The following is a 9,374-nucleotide window of genomic DNA, read 5'->3' as shown; positions in this document are numbered from 1 at the left end:
TGCCTGCATCTCCTGCTCCATCTCTTTGAACTGGGCGGTCATGTCAGCAGCTCCCAGCCCCCAACCACCATAGTGCCCTTCATGTGCCCACGGGGAGCGATAGGCCGGTCACAGACGCAGACAGATCCACACAACACCCAGTCCAGTTACACGCACACACACATACAGACACAATCTCACACACACACACACGTACATACATGTGCGTGGTTGTGCCCTGTCTGCTTAGAGGAGAGACTGATATAGACATGTGCAGTATTCATTAGACAGAAAGAGGGAGGAGGAACGGGCCACTGGCTGTACTTTGAATTTAACAAACACTTGATTTGAGCCCAAGATAACTGCCGTAACAATGTAACCCTCAAGACAAAAAAGTACCTGTTGCTACAATGTCCCTGCAGCCAATTCCTCCTCATAAAATCATGGGCAGGACAAATTATTATTAATTAATAAGCTACTGTATGAAGGCTTGCCAAATTATAAATTATTTTTGACAGTCAACAGGTAAACACTGTAGTGTGAACAAGCTCAAATGGTTTGTAGCACCAGTGCTGTCCTAGAAGTGTTAGAATTTACAAAAAGCAAACACTAGCTCAAGAGAGTGAATGAAAGTCCCTTGAGGCCTATGTCATGCTTTCCTCATCTGCGTGTCCGCAAACAGTCCACTAGTGGACTGGACTGTGCTGCTCATGCTGCATGCAGCAAAAACACTTTCTAGTCTAGTAGGTGTCGCACCCTCACCTTTGTCCAAAGAGGTAACAAAAAAAGACACTTCTTTGAATTGTGTTATGGTGCACAACAGGTGATCAACACAACACTCACAGACTCCGAGGACATACAAATGAGAGCGAACTCCAGGAGTAAAATCACTGCCATTGTGATGGAATGAGAGAATGAGTACGCATGTGTGGAACGCTGGACTGACACTGACCCTTGTTTAAGAATGAATCTGACTCCCCACTACAGTCACCTGGTCGCTGCTATCTGAGTCGGTCACTGTAAATAATTGAACACACATGCCAAGTGAACAAAATCCTCATAAAGATGTGGCTAACACGCAAACATGAGCCAATATACAGATTTCCTCTCACCCTAACCCAACATACAGTAAGTACTCACTTTTACACCTTTTAACCTTTTCTGGCTGTGGCAGCATTAAGCAGGCAGGTATGGTGTACAATCACACTGGCACAGGATGAAATATTTCCTCTATCAAAGGTCATCCTGTTATTTATGCAATCCTCATCTGACTCACACTGGGATTGCTACACAGTGAGCAACGACACAATGGAAGAATTATAAAATGATTGACTCCATACTGAGTATTTGAAGGACTGATGAAACACACCTGCCACATACCAGAATGAAGATTATGGTGTTTGTCATAGCAACAAAGCTGTTAATACAAAAGTCATGGTGACTGCAGGCAAGTGCGTGTGCGTTTAAGTCAATGTCTTTTGTGGCAGAAGCAGATGTTTTCAAGAATTTAGAGATGTTTAATATGTGTGTGTTTGTTTATCCACAAATGCAAACTGTTCATGGGAAAAGGCAAAGCAACAGTAAGAGAAATAACTGTGACATCAAGACAAACATTGGACATAATGGAATGAATATACATAAAAACTGTTTTTTGTCTTTCTGCCATGACTTCAGCTCAGTCCATCCAAAAATACTGCCTGGCCTCGACTCTCAGGAAGGACCCTTTTCAAGATTTTGGCCGTCCATCAAGTCACACAATCTTTCTCTTCCAGAAGGCGCTGCACACACATAAATCAAAAATGCTCCCAGTGCGCTCCCCATTATTTGTGACATCTATCTGGACAGGCAGCCGAGTTGTAGAGGATGTGGTCATTTACCAGGCTGTGCCAGGGAAGATGGGAGGGAGTCTTGACACGCACACACACAACTTTTAAGTAGTACCTGGCTCACCGGGCTCAGAACAGTGTTGAGTACACGCAAACCTTGGAAAATGGTGCAAGTTTCCAGCTGCCACCTGCTGCTGTACTCATTTTTCATTACTCCTGAATGAAAAAACACTTTCAGGAATCAGCAACTTTGCATTTATTCTTAGTTTATGTAAAAAATGACAACGCTAATGTGGAAATGCAGAGGTTAGATTTACACTTGAACATTACAATTCAAACTTCACCACAGCCGAGGAGAGCACACACAAACATAACCCAGGAACCAAGAAATCTGTCTGGTGTTCCAGTTATACAAGCATTTCCTGAAGACACATTGGTCGAAGCTTTTGATTAGTACCAAGTGTGCTGAATCCCACCTCCGATCACAGCCTTGTCGTTCATTTCACTGAGGCCAACTGAAATCCCAGCACACACACACACACAGTGGTGACATTTAACAAGGTATGCCAAGTTGTGAGGAGTTACTGAAGAAAAAAAGAAAAGAAAAGAATCCGGGTCAATCATTAATGAATCGTTGCAGAATAACTGAATTGAAGATTACACAACTTTATGGTAACTTGATTAAGGCATCATTTTCTGCCCCAGTGCAGTGAACTGGCAGGCATCAGTACTGCGTTAATAAATCAAATAAATCCATATATAACTGACAATGACTGATAACATTCTCCCTAATCCCTTTGCATGTGCCAGCATCGACGAAACTGCTAAATTCCCAGAGTTGTGCAATCTAATAGACCTAAAATTAATTTCTTCTGCTGCCCGTTGCAGTTTCACTGTGGAGCTACTTGCAGTCTGAATGCACACTTACACACACACACACACACGCACACACACACACACACACACACACACACACACACACACACACACATAACCTTCTTAGGACGCCGCACTGATTTCCATTCATGTAGACACTCTAATCAAAGCATTATCCCTAACCTTAAGCATAACCATTTGATGCCTTACCCTAACCTTATCCTAACCACAATTTTAAATCTTAGCCTTAAACTCAACCAGTTCCTCAGAAATCAGGGTTCTGCCTCATATGAGGACCAGGTTTAGGTCTCCATGAGGACTACTGGTCCTGACAAGGTCAGTGTTTATACCGGAAAAGGAAGAGGTAACAAATACAAGTACACACACATGTGCACACACAAACACAAAGAAAGAGAGAGAGAACATGTTATTAAGACCAGTTGCTGCTTAATATGATGATGATGATGATGATGATGATGATGAAGTGTGAGAGAGACATTCACAGCTTGCCTTGTGAAAGTGGAAGTGAAAAATTTAAATGACACACCTGGGAGTTCTTCACCAGATGACCCCCAAAATTCACACACTCTCCATGAAGAACAGTCAAATAATTGGCGTCCAGAACAGGAACATTATCACATGTGTTCCTCAGAACTCCATCACTTCCCCCATGGGTGTTTGCTATTTTCAACACACACGCAAACGCACGCACGCAAGAAACACCTCTGACCTCAGCGTTTGCCGGTGAGCCGCTAGGCAAAATGACATCACTTCCTTTTGGCAGCTTGACATATGCTTCATCAGTGAAGTTGCCCCAGGCTTGAGAGAAGAGTGGAAGAAAAAAACAAAACAATAATGATAATAATTATACCTTCACACGTAATGAGCAGAGCCCATGGGCCACAATACATAACAGCTGGGCCTGGGAGCTGTCACACAGCAAGATAGTGAGTGAGGTTTTGCAGTGCTAACCAAAGACAGATGTGAGTTATAGCTTGTGACACATTATCTGTATGATTAGTTGCATGTTGGGGGCAGGTCTGGATCTAAGTACCTTCTCCTGTATCATATGTACTGCTGCAAAACGCTGCCCAAAACACTGAATTGCTGCAAGTATATCATTATGAGGCAAAAGGTGTTGCAATGTGTGTTATTGCTAATTTTCTGTTTCTTGCAACAGCCGTTTTCCATTTCAAAGCATTTCTGTGGAACATGATAATTCTTAACAGGTAAATAAAGGCTTCATTATAACCACTTGTGGTTAGTAATCATTACAAGTATATATGATTTGCAGTTGATCGTGCACATTCAGCTGTGTGTGTATGTGTGTCTGAAAACAAATGTGTAAACTTGTATTAATAAGTGATGATTGGTCGATTAAATAAATGATAATTGGCCATTGCAGATTATTAAGACATGTCAGAAATTGGCTCTTATTTGCTTATTGGTTATTTTCTTCGCTGCCATCACAACAAACCATCTTACGTCAAGCATTTTGTCCGCTTGCTATTTCTGTTTTTAGAATTCATACTTGTGCACACACATCTGCCAGTTGTTTTCAAACTGTGACAAACCAAAGCTATTGAACACCTTTGAGATAGTTTACTCTCATATTCCCGTAGCAGCCTCCGCATTAAAACCACTTGAAGCTCAGCTTCGATTGTTCTCTAGGGTTTTTTTCACTACGGTGAGCTTGACGGTGATTGGACAAATGTGGCAGAAACGTCACTTCCAGGGAAGCTCAGCTTCTCTGGGGGGTCAGTGGAGCAGTGCATGATGATTGGAGGAACTGTCTGAAAGGCTGGACCAGATTTTGATTGAAAGCATCACAGAAACAGCCTTTTCTGTCTCGGTCCTGTGTGGGTTTTGCGAGGGAAGTCTGTGACAAATACCTGGTCGTTGTGTGTTATTGTCTCGGCGATATAGACCATTTGTTTGTACATATACACTGTAAATAAAAACACTATGATAGCATTATAGTTTTACAGTATTGCGTTTCCTTGTTCTAGTTGTTAGTTTGCAGAATTTATGGAAGAATAACTGGGCCTGAAATAAAAGACCAGCAACCACCACTTGTCCCAAGTGAAATGTGTTGGTTGATATAAACCTTGTAACAAAACCAACACTATGGTAATCCCTCATTTAATAATAGGCTTTTGCAGTAGTTAAAAATGTGTGCAGTTTATGAACACTTGTGTGAGTGTACGCTGCTATTGTAGTGAAGCAGTGTCATCATTTTTCAAACTGAGAAAAATAAATGCAGTCCAAAAAAAAACCCCAATCAGCTCAAAGTGTAACCTAAGTGTGGAAAAACATAATTTGGAAAAGTTCCTGTCATATGATGCAAACGATGCAAACTGTATCTATATATATATAGATACAGTATATATAGACAGTAGACTATGCTGACATGCTACATTCTCAGACTGTACACGGTACTATTTTTGCATTCGTACCAGACAACAAACAGCATGCTAACACTATAGCACAGTTATACAATAATTTATGTGTTAATACTTTGGCATGCGCTACGTTGAGATCCCATAAACTCCATGCTAATACCTTTGCCCTCTGCATTTTACACTAAATGAAGTGATAGTCTTGGTGACAAATTTGTTTCAAAATTCAAATTTAGCTAATACTAGCTTCCTCTGCCTCACTCTGCTGCATGTGTTTTTTTAATAACACAGTTTTACTAGTTTTGCATTTGTCCTTAAAAGCACAAATTTGACACAAAGAGACTTCAGGTTTACAAATGAAGCGAGTGAAGTGAGGGGAGAGAAATGCCCTCAGGAAGGAGGGAGAGAAAAGATAAGAGCCTGCAGGCAGAATGAAAAGACTCCCATTTTAAAAAAGGTGTTTGCTCAATTAGATGTAGTGATATTTCTCAAGTAGCTTTGACGACAGTTTCCTATTCCATACTATGAATAATCCATAAATGGATACGGAAGTAATCCATGTGAACGCACACACTATTATAGTTAACAAAAACTACTGGGAATATATTTTTATATTTGATTCAGGGATTGTTGTTCATCTGTCCAAATACGTTTTTAAAATGGCATCTTTTATTGGGTTTTTATGACACAATACTTATTATGACCTTTTTGAATCTTGCACCTGGCAAATAAAAAAACAACAACTACATAAAAACTTAAACTAATGAAAACTACCTTAACCCTGACACACACACACACACAAACAGGTTTCCATGACTTCAGGAGACATTGCATTGACTTGCATTCATTTCCTGGAGACTTACTCTAACCTTAACCATAACAACTGTTGGCCTAATCCTAACCCTGACCCTAACATTAACCTAACCTCAGTCTAACTTTAAAACATGTCTTCACCTAAAAATGTTGTCATTTATTTTTCCCCATAATGTGACTGTATAAACAGATAAAGTCCCCACAACATAAGGAATAACAGGTACACACACACATACAGACACTGTTTTGCATAATGGTGATGTTATTGCTTGTTGGATCTGGCCTGATCGCAATGAAGCAGGTTTTCCTCATTAGCTCTGTGCTTTTTACTTGTCATTGATATGCACTCACCTTTGGGTTAAGATAGTTGAAACCACTGTTACTTAAATCTATCGATGTTTGCATTCAAACTTATTCATATCACCACCACCTATTTTACATAAGAAGTAACTACCTTAACTTGACTTGTACATTATTATATGCAGGCATCAACCGAATAGCAAACTCCAAATGGTGCGTTTTCCTCAACATGCACTAAAAAAACAATGTATTCAAAAGATCCATGTCTGCAATTCATGCTGTTGTTCCACTTCATAATAAAGTCAGTGTGTGTAAAAAGTACAGAGAGATGAAAATACATAGAGTGCAGAAGTGGGAGGACCAATACTAAACCAACTGTTTTCATTCAAACAGTTGACACAGCCACTCATATTTAAGCAGTTACATCTGCATCATGGGGGCGAAAAAAATAAAGAGAGTCCAAAAGATCCAAACAGTGGGCAACACTGATCCCTAGTGGTAGAATAATAGACTCAGTCAACACTAACTATTGAGAACAATTAACAAACTTCACTCACACTGACATAATTGTAATCTTGGGTTTATCTAGGATTACCTATTTCTGTTAAGAGGGCTATAGTTGCGTAAAAGACACATGGAGAGAGAAAATCTCTGCAACTCCGAAAGCCACACTTTAATCTACATCTCTGCACTTGGTACACTGAGCAAAGGAACATTTTGTTTGAAAAAGTCCAGGGAAAGTCCATTTATGTTGGCTATCTGATTGTGATATGTTACACTGGTTATTTAAGAATGAGATATATGCCTTAGACAGATTTATAGAAAATGCATGTAGAATGTTGTATGCAATTTAATGATGACAGATTGACACTTTGAAACTGTCAATCTGTGTATTGTTAGATGCTATGTGGTCATCTTTGTATCCTGTGTGGCATCTCATAAGCTCTTATGAGCTGGACACTACTGAGTGCATGACACTTAAATAAACAAATCAATCAATCAATCACAAGTACAGCCGCAACTCATCCTCATCACCCTTTTATCGTACTACTCCACTCATCTCAATCACAACACTGCAAAATGGTAAGGCACATGATACAGTGAAAATACAGCAAAAACAAATCCACAAAATAAATCTTACAAAAATAAATATCATCTTACATAATCAAGTCAGTTGTGACAACGTTTGCATTTCCCTTGGGGCTTAAACAATGCTATAAAATGAATAAAGGCTATTTGAATATATGCTATAACATGAGCAATATCTAAACTAAGTATGCAAATCATCCACATCATCACTGTGTGATCTGACAGCCATGACAACTTTGACATACATTTTAAATTAATTGTTCATTATTTCTGCACAATGCAAGCATGAAATCAGAATGTCCTGTACACTACTTTAAATCCATGAGTCAGTTGTTTTCCCCCCCACCTGTTTGTTTCACTGAAACAGACATGCAGACATGGGGAGATGCTGCCCCCTGTTGTTGGGAGAATTGAAATACTAGTCAAGAGTTTGTACTTTGATTGTCTTGCATGTCTTATAAAGTGATTATTTTTTCAAAAAAGAGGTTTTTGATGTATGAAATGTTTGAATAAACCTCAAAAATGTAGGGAATAGTGACGCAAACATGGCCTATAATGATATAATAATTACGAAATCACCAACAAATTGGGTGTATACTTAAACTCCAATGTCTTATTTTGTGTTTAAAATGACTATGTGTTGAGTGTTTACACATTAAATGTATTTAAATGACTTTTTAAATCAAATAGTTTTCTGACATTTAGCATGTTCAACTACAATCTGCATTCATCTATTTGCAAAATCGGGCTGGTAGCTGTGTAGGGACTCGTTTGATTCTGACGTGTCGCCAAATGATCTTATTTGCAAATGGTTTTCAATATTTGTAATAGAAAATCATTTAATATAGCAGATATCGTTTGCTGCTTCAGTGTAAAAAGACTGCTCCAGGTGAGGCTCGAACTCACAACCTCGGCATTGCTCTACAATGTACTGTCATATAAGTACCGCGCGCTGACCGATTGCGCTACTGGAGCCCGGTAAAGGGAGAGCGCAGTTGAGCTTATGAATGAGCGGGAATAGGCGGTGCTTATTTTTATTGTATAACTTTAGTCGCAGTGTAGTTCAGGTCTTTCTGTTAGCATCAAAGCCCGGCAACTGTACTGTGTATAAATAGGAAAACGTGAAAAGCTAGAAGCACATTGTAACACGAAGGTTTGAATGCTCGTGACGACACCAAACAGGACATGTAAATAAACTACGCCAATATCGGCTACAAACCCTGCTTAATCTTACAAAAAGAGTTTGTCGGTGTAGTTTGCTGTACCCCATCCGTCTGTCTGTCTGTCTAGATCGTCTCCTCTGGGCTGGACGCATGAATGGCTAAATATAATCTCGTTTTAGTGGTCTTACACAGGGGTAACATTCACTAAACCTCTTTATCTGAAGAAGTCGGAAGGCGTGTGTTAGTCTGCCTTGTTTGGCATTTTAATGTGTGAGGCTAACATCAATTATTAAAGACAAACTACTTACTGTGGACTCGTCATCGCCAATCATTGTACAAGTGAAGCCAGTGGCGAGACATGCCTTATTATTGTGAGTAGTTGTGACGTTAGATGGAGGTTCATCTTCTCTGTTTCACTTAGTTACGCGACTCTTTCACTAACTTGGTTATACCGGCGTTTACCATGGTATATCGTTTCTGCCGCGTCAAATACAACTTCCGCTAAAATGCAAGCCACCCCCTTGTCTTCCGGTCAGGTTGCTAAGGAAGAGCTAGCTATTAACAAATGTTTTACTAGTTAGCCCTGAGGAATTTAACGGGGTCTAAAATGAAAAATGTGTTCACCGTGGTGAAGAAAGAGCAGAGCACTGCTGCATCCCTCCATTCTTCCCTTCATTTTACAATTTCTGCAGACACTGCATCTTTGTCTTACAGCTTACCAGAAATAGCCGGACTGGCTAACCCTAAAACCAGACAGGTGCATATCATCAATTATAGTCAAGTCGAATCACTGTTTCCTTGAATATAAATGAGAATTTCTATAGATTTAAAGTGTTGGAGTGGTCTGAGGCTAACGTTAGTACAGTGCAATGCAACATAGAGTATATGCAATTAGTCCCATCATGTTCATAGTTTTGACAAGTTTTCAG

The 9,374-nt window shown here is 39.7% G+C and overlaps 1 non-coding gene across 1 annotated transcript; it reads right to left on the bottom strand.

Moving 5' to 3' along the window:
* Positions 1-8,163: 8,163 nt before the first annotated feature.
* trnai-uau lies at positions 8,164-8,257 on the bottom strand. The gene is made up of 2 exons: positions 8,220-8,257; positions 8,164-8,199 (listed from the first exon to the last, which is right to left on the bottom strand). It is a non-coding gene; the product is annotated as a tRNA-Ile (tRNA).
* Positions 8,258-9,374: the final 1,117 nt, after the last annotated feature.

Source organism: Solea senegalensis, linkage group LG15, assembly GCF_019176455.1.
Source record: "Solea senegalensis isolate Sse05_10M linkage group LG15, IFAPA_SoseM_1, whole genome shotgun sequence".
NCBI lineage: Eukaryota > Metazoa > Chordata > Actinopteri > Pleuronectiformes > Soleidae > Solea > Solea senegalensis.
The sequence above is the reverse complement of the archived record's forward strand: the minus strand, read 5'-3'. Positions and strand labels throughout refer to the sequence as shown.